We start from the raw sequence: 15925 nt of genomic DNA, 5'->3' as shown, positions 1-15925 counted from the left end.
TTTTGTACATTAATAACTCACACCCATATATATACAAAAAGATCTCACATGTCCCAGATCATATATATATCATAACCATACAAAAACCAAAACTTATATACAGATGTGGTCAAACGTGACCAACAAGAGAAAACAAAAGATCAAAAACAAAAGCCTCGTTTATGAGGCGTTCCATAGTTGACTCCACAAAATCTCTACAATCCTTTCACAGGCTCACTAAGGCTGGGCATCCCGCTGTTCACCTACATACATATAAATACGCAGTGAGCTAACGCCTAATGAATAACATAAGATTAAAGGCGTTATGTGAATAAGTTCAATGTTTAAGTAAAATCATACTCATCGTAATAATTTCGTGTCGTAACGAAACGACTTTGGGTCCAACAGATAGTAGAACGACCTCAAGTCCAATGTATAACAGATGTACAGAATAGAACAAATCATATCTTAACAGAATGACCTCGGGTCCAATCATTTACAATTGTATAATGACCATTTGGTTATCTCATAGCAGATATTTAGACTTATCAGATATTTGGAACGACCTTGGGTCCATCTTGTCAAATATACGGAACAACCTTGGGTTCATTTCAGATATACAGAGCAACCTTGGGTCCATTATACACATTTGTGTCACATCAATCACATTTACAGATATCATGTTGGTCGGACAGATAGAAACTCATTTACACTTGCAAAATCATAAGTTCGAAGAACTTACCACATTAGGATATTCAGAAAATAGAGTAAATAAGAAAATATCTTTACTAAGATGCTACTTATAGTGTTCGAAGTGTTGTCATGCCTCTGTGATCCAACATACATTACACACAACACATAACACTCATTTGAACATTTGACCAATTCAAATCATTCTTGCTTTACTTAATTCTTTTCACTCAATTTCTTACGTATTAGGTCATTCATGAGGCCTAATTCATGTCTAAGAATGTTCAGAAAGGAATGAGAATGCACACGTGATCAAAATGTGTCTTTCAAAATATGTTGAAACAGAGCACTTTGCTTGAGTGCAACATTGGTCGCTTGAGCAGACCACATGGTCTGCAAAAGTACTGAATGGTCTAAATCTAGGCTCGAGCAAGACTGGATGTTTGCTCAAGCCAAGGTTCAAAATAAAAGGCAGTCGCTCAAGCAGTGATTTAGTTGCTCGAGCCAACTGCAAATGTCTACAAAAATACTGGATGTATGAAATGTGCACTAGAGCGACAACTTGTTCGCTCGAGCGATGAGGCCAAATTCTGGAATTTCCAGAACACAGTTTGAACTTCAAATCATGTGTTTAAAGTGCAAAAGCTTGCATGTTGGGATCAAACCTTTGAAAATACATGGAAATACATATATATGAACTTAATTTGAAACTATGAGCTTAAAAGTATCATGAATTGCCAAATTTGCAACCAAACTTCCATGCATGTATAAAATTGTTTCCAAAGAGCTTTAAAAACATGTAATTAAGTTCTAAAACAACATGATTCATGGATGCATGTAGAATTGAACTTCTAAAATCAACATAGGTAATAAAACTCATGATCAAAATGGTGATTCTACACTCTTATGTGTATGTATGTATAAATTAACTTTAGATTCTTCATCTCAAGCTCATTTCTTGCATTTAACCTTTATGAATTCACATATTGATGACTTCAATTCACAAATTAAGGTGTAAACACCTATCTAGAATCTTCAAGAACACTAATCCTAGCAAGAACTTGAGTTGCCTTCCTCAATTCTTCTAGCCTCTAGCCAAAACCCCAAGTTCTCTTGCCTCTCTCTCTCTCTCTCTCTCTCTCCCTCTCTCTAACTTGCTCTCATTCTCTGTATAGAATGTAAATTTCAAAATTTTTGAGTTCAAGAATGAACTAATCTCATCACTTAACATATATATATACATGATTAACTTAATTCACTAATTAGGGATTAAGCTAGTTAATTAGAGTTTAAGGCTTAATTAAATATAACTTAACTTAATTGAATATTTTATCTAAATAATTTAATCTGAATCAAATTTTAATCAAACTTTTCGTTAGGCTCTAAAAATTATGCCAATCACAATAAACCAACCAATTTCGGTTTATGACGCCTTTAAAGCCTTCAATTCCAGATTATAATAGAAGTCACAATAGATGTTCCTATAGCTAACAGATATGAATCCAAAAATCTTATGAAGCACATAATTAGCATTCAAAATTAATGATTAAGAGAATAATACGTAACAGGGTTGTTATAATCTTCCCTCCTTTAAGAAGTTTGGTCCTCCAAACTTGCATTACCTCGTGTCGAGAATAACTCAGGATACCTTTGCCTCATTTCATTTTCTTTCTCCTAGGTTGCCCCAGTGCCATAATGCTCTTTTCATTCTACTTTTGCCATAGGAATTTATCTATTTCTCAACTGTTTCACTTGTCAGTCAAGGATTTGGATAAGTTTCTCTTCATATTTCATATTCTCATCGAGAGCTATCCAGTGATAATCAATAACATGGAACGAATTTCAGAGGTAGTCTCTCAATATCAATATGTGAAATACATTATGCATTTGTTCTAACCCTGGCAGTAGAGCAATTCGGTAAGTAACTTGACCAAGCATTTCCAAAATTTGAATCGTCCTAATGTATTGAGGTGATAATTTGTCTTTCTTGCCAAACCTTGATTGACCTTTCATCAGAATCATACGAATGAACACACGATGACCAACTTCATACTCAAGAGCCTTTCTTCTATGATCCGTATAACTCTTTTGTCAGCTTTGTGTAGTTTTGAGCCTTTGCTGAATAACTTTAATCTTTTCAGTGGTTGCTTGCATAATCTCGGGAGCAAGCAAAACTCTATCTCCAACTTCTGTCTAACAAATTGGAGATCTATATTTTCTGCCATACAAAGCTTCATATGGTGCCATGCCAATACTAGAATGGAAACTATTGTTGTACGCAAATTCCGCCAATGGTAAGTAGGTTTCCCAACTTTCCTGAAAATCTAAAGCACACATTCGGAGAATATCCTTTAAAGTCTGAATAGTTCTCTCTGATTACCTATCGGTTTGCTGATGGAAAGCAGTATTAAATCCCAACTCTGTTCCCATCGTTCTTTGAAGAGTTTTCCAGAATCTAGACACAAATTTTGAATCTCTATTTGAAACAATGGATACCAGTACTCCACGTAAACGAACAATATCATCAATGTAAATTGTAGCCAATCTATAAGCATCATAACTAGTCCTTACAGGTAGAAAAATGTGCAGATTTAGTTAACCTATCCACAATAACCCATATGGAGTTCATACCTCTAGGTGTCTGAGGTAAACCAATAACGAAATCCTTAGTTATGTGCTCCCACTTTCATTTCGGAATAAGGAGAGGTTGAAGTAGCCCTGCTGATTTTTAATGTTTGGCTTTCACTTGTTGACATTGAAGGCATTTAGATACATACTCTGCAATTTCCTTTTTCATATTAGGTCACCAAAAACTTTGTTTCAAGTCCCGATACATTTTATTGTTGCGCGGATGCATTGCAAACTTTGACTTGTGAGCTTCTTCCAAGATTCTCTTTTTTAAATAAAAAACATTCAGAACAAACAATCTGTCTTAAAACTAACGCTTCATTCTCAACACTGAACCCCGATTTCGAATTCAATTAAAATTCATCAATCATTTTCTTGAGGAACTCATCCACTCTTTGCTTCTGTTTAATCTCATCAATGATTGCTGGTTGAGTTGAAATGGCGGCTATCATTCCGCCTTGTTAGTGAAACACCACTTCAATCTCGAATCTCTCTAAGTCTTTCAATAACTCCCTTTGTTCAGTGATCAAACATGCCAAATTCCCCATTGACTTTCTACTCAAAGTATTGGCTACGATGTTAGCTTTACCCAGATGATATTGAATCTGGAGATTATAGTCTTTGATCAACTCTAACCATCTCCTCTGACGCATATTCAACTCCTTTTGGGTCAAGAAGTACTTAAAACTCTTGTGGTCAGTATAGACTTCGCACTTTGCTTCATACAGATAGTTGCCCCAAATCTTCAAAGCAAACACAACTGCGGCCAATTCTAAGTCATGAGCCGAATAGTTCTTTTCATGAGGTTTCAGTTATCGAGATGCATAGGCTATCACTTTACCATTCTGCATCAAAGCACAACCTAGACCTTTGTAAGAAGCATCACGATATATTACAATATTCTCTGTACCTGAGGGTAAGGTTAAAACTGGTGTTGTAGTTAGCCTTGTTTTTAGTTCATGAAATGCGAACTCTATTTCATCAATCCATTCAAACGGTTGTCCCTTTTGAGTAAGTTGGGTAAGTGGTATAACTATCTTTAAAAAATCTTTTACAAACCTCTTGTAATACCCAGCTAATCTTATGAAGTTTCGGACTTCCGTCACATTTGTTGGTGTAGGCCAATTCACAATCGCCTCAATCTTTTGCTGGTCTACTGAAATTCTATCGTTGTTGATCATATGCCCAAAAAACACAACTTCATCCAAAAAAAATTCACATTTCTTCAATTTAGCATATAATTTTTTCTCCCTAAGTTTTTGCAAAACTGTTCTCAAATGTTGTTCGTGTTCTTCTCTACTTTTTGAGTAAATCCATATATCATCAATGAATACCACAACAAATTCATCAAGATAGGATTTAAATATGCGGTTCATAAGGTCCATAAAAGTTGCGGGTGCATTAGTCACTCTAAATGGCATAGCTAAAAACTCGTAGTGACCATACCTTGTTTGGAAAGCAGTTTTTTTGACATCTTCAGCTTTCACTTTCAATTGGTGATACCTGTATCTCAAAATCAATCTTCGAAAATACTTGTGAACCCTATAACTGGTCAAACAAGTCATCAATTTAAATATGGAATAACCAGTATTACCCCCATGCTATATATGGTATCACACAAGTAATTAAAAAATAATGTTAATATTAAATAATAATTAAAAATTAAAAATATTTTAAAATGAAGAGAAGAAAGAGATTTATAATCAAATAAATTTTAATTATTTTCGTGACAATTACAATTAAGGTCTTTTTTTTTTTTTTTTTTTTTGTTGTTGTTGTTGTTGTTGTTATTGTTGTTGTGGTCTTGTCTTCAATGGTGTGTCTTATGTATTAAATATAAAAATATGTGTTATAATATAATTAGCAAAAAATAAAGACAAAAAATATAACAAATCATAAAAATTGTACTTACGGTAAAACATAAATAATTATGCCATTGAAATTTTGTAATTATACTTCATCGTGTATTAAAGTTCATCCGATTATACAACAAATCACATGTGCCAATTAATTTTTAGGAAAATTTATCCATAAATTCTATATGGGAGAATGTTGATCCATTTAGTCTTAAGAGTTTCCTTACGAACTAATTAGTCTTTTTTGTTTTGAAAAGTTATATTTATTTGATTTGGTGCTATTTAAGTGAATGCTCTTTTGTGATTTATTTTTCCAATCATTTTGATTTGTTTTTGGGATGGAAATGGAAAAGTGAGGTGTGAAATACTCTTTTTTAGGGATTTGTGACTGAAGTATTGATTGTCGAACGTGAAAATCTATATTTTTGTTAATATGGTTTTCTTATGTTACATTGAAATGTTACATTAGAGTATTACATTTGGAAAAAGTACACTAGAGAATTTTCGTGTGTTACATTTATTGGAGTATTACATTTGGGAAATATATAATAAGGATTTTTTTTAGAATGTTACATTGTTGCGTTTTAGAAAAGTATATTAATGAGTTTTTTAGTGTATTACATTAGAGTATTACGTTTGGAAAAAAATATACTAAGGAGTTTTTGTGTGTTACATTGATTGGAGTGTTACATATGAGAAAAGTACACTAAGAAATTTTTTAGTGTGTTACATTAGAGTGTTACGTTTGGAAAACGTACACTACGAAATTTTTGTGTATTATATTGATTGGAGTGTTACCTTTGCGAAAAGCATACTACGGGATTTTTTTTGGGAATTTACATTGTCACGTTTGAGGAAAGTATAGTAATGAGTTTTTTAGTGTGTTACATTGGAGTGTTACTTTTTTGAGTATTACGTTTTTGGAGTGTTACATTGAAGTGTTACGTTTAGAAAAAATACACTAATGAGCTTTTTTGAAGTTTACATTTAGTAATTTAACATTATGACAAAATTCACATTTGTCCCTTAACACATAACACACGCGCATTTATACTTGGCTCTTTATGTAATTCACACTAGAATGGAACATTTGGGTCCATAAGAAAAAAGATAGGACTAAACAGTTCATAAGTTTACTATTGTGGATTTATTGGTGTTTCACCCTAATTTTTAACTTTTACTTTTCTTGTGAAACTCGATAAAAAGGATTAATAAAATAGAAAAGAAAACAAAGGGAATAGTCTCTTTCTGTGTCACTCCTCAAATTAATCTTCCCCTTATTAAGCATAATTGTACGTTCTCCCCTCAAATAGTTCAATTACAATAAAATTAACTATTGAAAATAAAAATTAAAGTTCAAATTTGGAATAGGTCAGTCTAGCATTTAATCTAATCCAAAGCCATTCTTTTGGTCTAACTTCACCATTAAAGCCTCATTTGGGAAGTGATAATTTTAGCCTAAAGGTTACTAAAAAAACCAAAAAGCCTATAACCTATACAAAAAAGTCAAAAATTCCTTTTTCTCTCTACTTTTTGCATATCTTTTCGTAAAAAATCAAAAAGTCATTTCAAACATACAAATTTTTTTTACCTCATATTTTAGCCAAAAAGTTACTAAAATAGCATGTTCCCAAACGAGGCCTAAGACCAATGTTTTCATAATTTTAAAATATATATATATATATATTAAAATTTTTCATATTAAAAAGAATAAATTAAACTATTTACCAATGTCAACTTATCTCTCGAAACAACTTTTCTTGATCTAGACCTAACAAACCAATTATCATTGTTTGAATTATATGCCACTAATAAAATTAATTTATTAAACAAATAAATAAAATATATTTGTATATAAAATAATTTTGAGTTAGCCCCCAAACTTAATTTTTTTGGCTCATTTTCTAATTGAACCATTTTAGTGTTTAAAGCCTAACCTATTACTTTAGATAATATGACTTGTTTTTCTGTGCCGACATAGTTAGGATTGTTTAGTTTTGCTTTAAAACTTTGTGCACTCGTTCTTCCTTTATTAATGTTTGTCTCAATACTCTTTGTATATTGATTTTCATCGATAAAGTTTTTTTTTTTTTTTTTTTAATGATAAAAAAGTGATCTAACTTATTGATAAGAACTCAAGCTTGATTTTTTTTGGGACCAAACTATTTAGACTGTATAGGTTATTCAACCATAGTTACCACTAGAGGATGAAGTCTATTATGATTTATCTTAAGAATAGTTGGTAATCTACGTAAAAGTTTTATATATATATATATATATATATTTGTATTTATTAAATTATGTATGACTCACACTTCAAATAATATATTTTTTTATATAGATTTTTAAAAACAGTAATATTATGTGACCATATTTTGATATCAGATTTTAGTACTGTATATTGTTAACACATTGCATGACATTAATCACATTATTTGATAAGCGCCACATGACACATATAGGTATTGTCTTTAAAGTGTCACATCAGATACTATCAAATATGGTCATCATAGTATTACTAAATTTCATATTTTATTCTTTTAATATTCCAAAATTTTAAATTTTAAATGAAATGGGGCTTAATAATGAATAAGATTTTGTTTTGGCTTTTCCATTTAAAAGATTTTTAAAATTTCAAATTAAATATATAGCTAGATGTGCCAATAGTTTTATGCTAAATATATTTCCTAAGTTTTAAAAAAATTATAAAAGAATTTAAAAAAAGAATTAAATGTAAACTTTGAACCAAACAAATAAAAATTTGCTTAACAAAATTTGAAAATTGACGTTGATAGGTCGTGATCAATATGTATTGCATGGATCCATCTTTTACTATTATCGTAAAAAAACAGAAGTTGTATTTCATTGTTAGTGATTTAAAATTATGAAGTAGTGTTCTATTGTTATTATCATTTAAAATTTTGATTTATTTTTCATATCAATATTATAAAAAAAAAATATCATACATTTAGGAATTTGAAAGTTGATAATTACACCATCTAAAAAAAAAAGTGATAATTACAGAATTTAAAATATGTTATCATAATGATTAAAGTGTCAATAATTATAATTAAAGTGAAATGATCAATGATTTTATGGCATGTGTATTTTTATGTTTTATTAATTTAAAATTATAAAAAAAATTATTAGAAGTTTTAAATTCATTGACCCAACATTTTTACCTATATAATAGTATAAATATAAATATAGATTTCATACTATAACCATTGAAACTAAAATAGTAATAATATCACTGCATTTTTGAAATCACAAAATTTAATGAAATAATATTGACAATGATTAAAAGGATATGAAAATTAAATTAATTTATGTAAATTACATTTTGGACTAATCACAAAATGACATGTGTACTTTAAGTGATATAAATTTTTTAAAAAATATATTAAAAAAATTAGATTGAGCTTTTCAGGCTCAAAGAGGACACAACGTATTTGCTTATATTATACTAGTCGTATACCCCTGCTATACACAGCATAAAACATATATTTATTAAGAATAAATTTTTCTTAGGATTGCCTTTGGAAGCCAAAATGTAATTTTAAATTAACAAATGCTATAATATAACACCCTCAAAATAAACCCATAAATCATGCATTCACGACATTCATAAATGTAAGAGAAATAAACATATTTATATTCATCAGAGTGTTTAATCCAAAAGTATTACATGTTGACAACAAAAGTAAATGCCCCACGGGCTTACAACTTTCCAAGCCAACACTTGGTTACAAAAAAGAGTACTAACTCTACACAAAATAAGCCCTTGGCTTGATATACATGTAATACACAAAAACAAACAAAAGAGTCTTCAACTCCCACAACTATCCAAGCTATGACCTCGGAGGCGGCATGCTACCTGAACCTGAAAATGATGTCCCATATAGGGTGAGCCAACGCCCAGTAGAGATATGCTAAACATAATATGAGCAATAACTAAAACATTAGCATTTGATAAATGTTTAACTCACATAAATCAATTCATAACCCATTTCAATTACATGACAAATGTGTCCATGTTTCATTCCACTTTCCATTTCTTATCAAATTCCTCAATTTATAACTATGGCTCAGAACCTGGCCAAATAATTTAAATGAGATTACATCTCATATCAACAGTTCTTCCATTTTAATTGAGATAACCACTCAAATTAAACACTTTATACTTCATATTAGAAACACATAATTGCTGTATCAATCTCAAATAAAACACTTCTGTACTTCATATATGATACACAGATTTGCTGTGTCAATACTTCAATAGATACACATATTTGCTGTATCGATAGAGTCCATCCCCTATCTCCTCCCAAACAATATCCGGTTTAGGAGTCCATCCCCTATCTTCCCCTAAACCGTGGAGTACATCCTCTATCTCCTCCTATACAATACAATGCATATAAACACATATCATATACATAATCAATCAATACATAAATTTGATGTATTATTCCAACCGTCATATTCGGTGACATATTCAATTGATTAGTTTTAGTTTGCCTAATCATCATGCATTGTCTACAACAATCAAGACTATCCTCCACCGATAGCCCAAAGCAATTATTTCTAAACAGAAAATAATTACATCAACAGATAATTTATCAACAATTTTCAAAGGTAAGTGATTAATAAATCCAACTCCACTATTCCATCTCATATTATGCCAATTCCATGGATTCCAACTTAATTTCATGTTTCCATAATTTCCCAAATTAATTACATGGATTAATTTGTCATAACAATTTAGGGCTTTTTTTTCCCCTTTTCTCAATATTGACCCAAAGTCCCAAAATAACTTCAATAACATCAATACTATCATTTTAAGACCCAAAATACACATTTATGAGCCAAAATAACAAAGCCCCTCTTTATACATTTTGAAACCCTAACACCCAAAATCACCCAACCTAACATTACATCAAAATGACCAATAGTTTATGTCAAAGACCATAGAAATGAGTAGTTATCCCTACCTCAAATTCGGAGCTCAAAGGAAGAAGATGTAGAAATCTTGAAGTGCTCTAAATCAAGAAATTTTCGGATCAAAAGATAGCCCTCGCCAAGCACAACACTTTTTACAAAGGGATTAAGGTGGGAAATCACTCTAACTGGATCAATACCTAGAGAGAAGTTGGGTTTAGAGAGAGGTGCTCTCCAATGGTGGTTTTCAGAAAGTAAGAGAGAGAAAGGAGATCAAAAAGTGATCTAAAAAGGTGAAACTCGGACTGATATAATGCACTCCCCGCTCGAGCGTTAGACACAGACTCACGCTCGAGCGTGAAAAGCGTCGTTCGAGCGTCGATTGCACACTAGTTTTGCAGACATGGTCCCCGCTCGAGCGGAGGGACAAAAATCAAAGGGTCATGCTCGAGCGTCAAAACTCCCACTCGAGCGTCCGAAGACCTGCAGAGAAAAAATACTGGGAGATGGAAATTCACGCTTGAGCGTCAAAACGCCCGCTCGAGCGGAGAAGCAACAACAAAGGGCCCGCTCAAGCGTCAAAAGCCCCGCTCGAGCGTGAAGGCAAAATTCTGGGCATCAACTTTTGGTTTCAAAGCACAACCAACCTGTTTCAAACCTGCCCAACATAACCCAAGACTCAAATACAAAGAGTAAAGGATGGAAATGAGAATGAGACAACAACACAACCACGGAACCTAGTCCGGAATACAATAAATAAAGGAAGGACAAACCGGGATTGCTATAACCCTCCCCCCTTAATGAATTTTGTCCCCGAAATTAAGTACAAGTTTTTCAAAAACGTGATTTTCTCAATTCTCAACAGTATTACAACTCAATATTCAACAGCCTAACCCATAACCGGTCATTCCATCTCTATTCAAGAGGCATTTCACAATATATACTCAATATGCATTATAAGCATGCTTTCCCTTGAAATTTACCAATTTCCACACATAGTTCACAATTCTATATCATATTCAATGTTCATGATATATTTCAATTTCTACAATACATTCAACATATGCAGTGTCACATTAAACTTCCATTTCAAGGCAAGTTTCAATATACTTCCATAAATTAAAACATATACAATGTTTTACAACTTAAGACATATTTGATGCTCTTAAAGTTCATCAATATTACAAAATCCCAATACATGGTTAAACATTTACAAACAAGTTCGGATATTTCTCATGGACATCCACCTCATGTTCCCAAGTGGCTTCTTCCACTCCGCGATATTTTCATAAAACTTTCACCAAGGGAATGGTCTTGCCTCGCAAGACTTGATCCCGCCTATCCAAGACCCGAACCGGTCTCTCCTCATACGAGATATCCTCGTCGACCTCTAAATCGGTCCAATCCAGCACATGGGACGGATCCGGCTCGTAGTTTCGAAGCATACTAACAAGAAACACGTCATGCACTCCGAACAACTACGGCGGCAAAGCCAAGCGATAGGCAACCTCACCAATCCTCTCAAGGATCTCAAAAGGACCAATAAACCGAGGGGACAACTTCCCACTCTTCCCAAACCTCATCAGACCTCGCCTAGGTGATATTTTCAGAAAAACATGATCACCTGTCTCAAATGCTAAAGGCCTCCTCTTACGGTCAGCATAACTCTTTTGGCGACTCTGGGCTGTAACAAGCCTCCTACGCATAAGCTTAACTTTCTCTGTTGTTTCCCTCACCAACTCCGGGCCCAACAAAGGTGCATCACCCACCTCGGCCCAACAAACTGAAGACCTACACGGTCGGCCATACAAGGCCTCAAACGGTGCCATACCGATACTCGACTGAAAACTGTTGTTGTAGGCAAACTCCACCAAGGGCAAGTGCCTCTCCCACGACCCACTAAAGTCAAGAACACAACCTCGCAACATATCCTCAAGGATCTGAATAGTACGCTCGGACTGCCTGTCAGTCTGAGGATGGTAAGCCGTGCTCAAGGTCAACCTAGTGCCCAAGGCACTCTGCAAACTCTGCCACAACCTAGTAGTAAAACGAGGATCTCTATCAGAGACGATTGACACTGGGACCCCGTGTAACCTCACTAAGTCCTGAATATACAAGTCGGCAAGATAATGTACTGAATCTCTTACGCGCATAGGGATAAACTGCGCCGACTTAGTCAACCGGTCTATCACCCAAATAGCATCACTACCCCGCTGAGTTCTCGGAAGACCTACCACGAAGTCCATAGTGACATGCTCCCACTTCCACTCGGCAATAGGCAAGGGTTGTAACAAACCATCTGGCCTCTGATGTTCGGCCTTCACTTGCTGACAAGTAAGGCACTTCGATACGAAAACTGCCACATCTCTCTTCATACCCTGCCACCCAAACTGGCGACCCAAATCACGATACATCTTGGTGCCTCCCAGATGCACTGCAAGGCGTGAATGGTGAAACTCTCGGTGTACCTCCTCTCGGCAAGACTCCGGTACAAACAAGCGGTCTCGGTATCTCACACTCAGGTTGGGATACACAGACAAACCTTTCTCAGCCTTCCCACTGGAGATCTTCTCTCGAAGAGATTCTACCTCAAGGTCACCTCTCTGTGCCTCTAACACTCGATTCACAAGTGTAGGCTGCGCAACAACAGAAAACAAGGCTGCAGCCTCAATGGATTCACCCAGAAGCAAATCAGACGCGCCAAGTGCACCCAACATCTCCCACTCCCGGATGGCTATACAAGCGACATCACTAATGGATTTCCTACTAAGGGCATCGGCCACAACATTGGCCTTTCCCGGGTAATAGTGCAACTCAAAGTCATAATCCTCTATGAACTCCATCCATCTTCTCTGCCTCAAATTCAAGTCTCTCTGTGTAAACAGATACTTCAAACTCTTATGGTCCGAGAATACCTCGAACCTCTCGCCATAAAGGTAGTGCCTCCAAATCTTCAAGGCAAAGATCACATCTGTTAATTCTAGGTCATGTGTAGGGTAATTCCTCTCGTGTATTTTCAACTGACGTGAGCCATAAGCTACCACTTTCCCCTCTTGCATCAGCACACAACCCAAACCCTCTCGTGAGGCATCGCAATAAATCGCATAACCCAAACCTCTCTCCGGAATAATCAAAACTGGAGTGGTGGTCAATCTAACCTTGAACTCTTGGAACGACTTTTCACAAGCCTCACTCCATACAAACTTGACCCCTTTCCGTGTCAATCTAGTCAACGGTGAAGCTAACCTGGAGAAATCTTTCACAAACCAGCGGTAATACCCAGCTAATCCCAGAAAACTGCGGATCTCAAAAACACTCTTAGGCTATGCCCAATCTTGCACTACCTCTATCTTGGATGTATCAACAGACACCCCTTCCCTGGAAACCACATGGCCTAAGAACTTGACCTCTCCTAGCCAGAACTCACACTTTCCAAACTTGGAATACAGCCTATGGGCTCTAAGCAACTCAAGCACCACTCTCAAGTGTTCCTCGTGCTCCTCCTCAGATGGTGAATAAATTAGAATGCCGTTTACGAAAATGACTACAAAACGATCTAGGAATTCCCGGAATATCCGGTTCATCAAATCCATAAACACTGCCGGTGCATTGGTGAGCCCGAAGGGCATCACCAGAAACTCATAGTGGCCATACCGCGTACGGAATGCCATCTTCGGAATATCCTCCTCCCTGACCCTCAAGTGATAGTAACCCGATCTCAAATCTACTTTAGAGAAACAACAGGACCCTTTCAACTGGTCAAACAAATCATCTATACGGGGCATAGGATACTTATTCTTAACTGTAGCCCGATTCAATTTTCGATAATCGATACAAAGTCTCAAGGCACCATCTTTTTTTTTTTTTGCAAAGAGGGCCGGTGCTCCCCATGGCGAAACACTAGGGCGGACAAAACCCTTATCCAACAACTCCTGAAGCTGAATCTTCAATTCACTCAACTCGGCTGGGGCAAAACGGTAAGGTGCCATAGAAATCGGCGCCGTGCTGGGCACTAAGTCAATAGAGAACTCGATCTCTCGATGTGGTGGCAAACTAACAAGATCCTCGAGAAAAACATCCGAATACTTGCAAACCACTCTCGGCAATACAATTTGGGTCTCATCACACTCACTACTCATAAGGCTAGCAAGAAGACCACTAAGTTCACTCCGCCCTCGCGGATCATACACTGGTGCAAAAAACTACCAACCCGATCCGCCAAGAAATGGAAACAATCCCCGCTCAAGGTACATACTGTGACCCTCTGGCGGTAGCAATCAATAACAGCCTGGTATGACGATAACCAGTCCATACCCAAAATAACATCAAAACCCGACATAGGCATAACTACAAAAGGAAATAGAAGCCAGCGGTCGGCGACCTCTATATCGCACCCTCTACACCCTTGTTTCAGAATCAACTCACCTTCAACAGGTGGTACAACACAAATAGGAGATGCTAACTGTGCTAACTCCAACTCCAAAACAGATGCAAATGCAGCAGATATAAAAGAATGAGATGCACCCGTATCAATCAACACAATGGCAGCCGAGTTACAAAAACAAAAAGGTACCTTTCACAACCGACGAAGCCGGTACAAGATCCTGCGCGGTAACAGCATACACGCACCCTGTAGGCCCCTGATCTACCTGCTCACCTCTAGGAGCAAAAGACTGCTGCACAGACTGAGACGACGAAGCTCCCTGATTGGCCCTCGAGGCCTGAACTGACTGAGCTGGCTAAAAACTCTGCCTCTGCCCAAATGTACCAGAAGTGCCACTCAACTGCGGGCAAAACCTCTTCAGGTGCCTCGCCTGACCACACTGGTAACAAGAGAGCGGCTGGCCTTTGCCCTGACTCTGGCTCTGAGGTCGAGCCGAAGATGAAGCTGCTCTCTGCCCTCCGCCCTTCTGCGGGCAAGCTGGAGACTTGTGGCCTAGCTGACCACACTTGTAACAGGTGATGTCTCCCTGACTGCCTCTCCCAGAGCCTGCACTCGGCACTGGAAAGGTTGATCTGGCAAAACCACCCTGAGACTGCTGAGGGTTAGAACCCCTCTGTCTCCTGCCATCACCCTGGCCATCTTAACTCCTCTTGGAGCCCCTCTGTCTCTCCTCCTCCTGCTACATCATAATCTCCATATGGGCCGCAGTATCCACAAGGCGCCCATAATCCCTGGTCATAGAACCCCCAACTCTCATCTTGAGGCCATGCCTCAACTTCTTCTCAAACTCCAGACAACGGCGTTCCTCAGACGCCACAAGCTCAGGTGCAAACCTGGATAGACTGGTAAATGCGGCCTCAAACTCGGCCACTGATAAACTCAACTGCTTGAGCTAACAAAACTGGTCTCTCAGTTTCTCCCTGGCAGCTGGAGATAGAAACTTCTCCTGGAAAGCATCTACAAAAGCCTCCCACGTGCCACCAATACGACCCCTCATGTACTTCCACCACTGACCCGCATCCCCCTTAAGCTGGAAAGATGCCAAGGTCACCTTCAAAGCCCCATCTTCGATGCCAAGCATCTCAAATGTCTTCGTCATCTGTTCGAGCCATTCATAAACTTTCAGTGGCTCTTTCGGATTCCCCACAAACTCGTCCGGATTAGACCGGAAAAACTCCCTCTTTAGAAAGGAAGGCCCTGCATCAACAACCTGGGCCTGAATTGGATTCTCGGCTCTGAGAATGCCCATGGATTCTCTCAAGGCTCTTGCTATCTCGCGGGCTAAGGCACCCATGGCCTGCTGACCCGCTGGCTCGACCACATTGGCCTGACCAACACCCTCCTACTGCGCCGGAATATCATCCGGTAAAGGCATCTCCTGCCTACCACG

The sequence above is a fragment of the Camellia sinensis genome, chromosome 8, assembly GCF_055761805.1.
Source record: "Camellia sinensis isolate YWXY chromosome 8, ASM5576180v1, whole genome shotgun sequence".
Lineage (NCBI taxonomy): Eukaryota > Viridiplantae > Streptophyta > Magnoliopsida > Ericales > Theaceae > Camellia > Camellia sinensis.
This window is presented reverse-complemented; position numbering follows the sequence as displayed.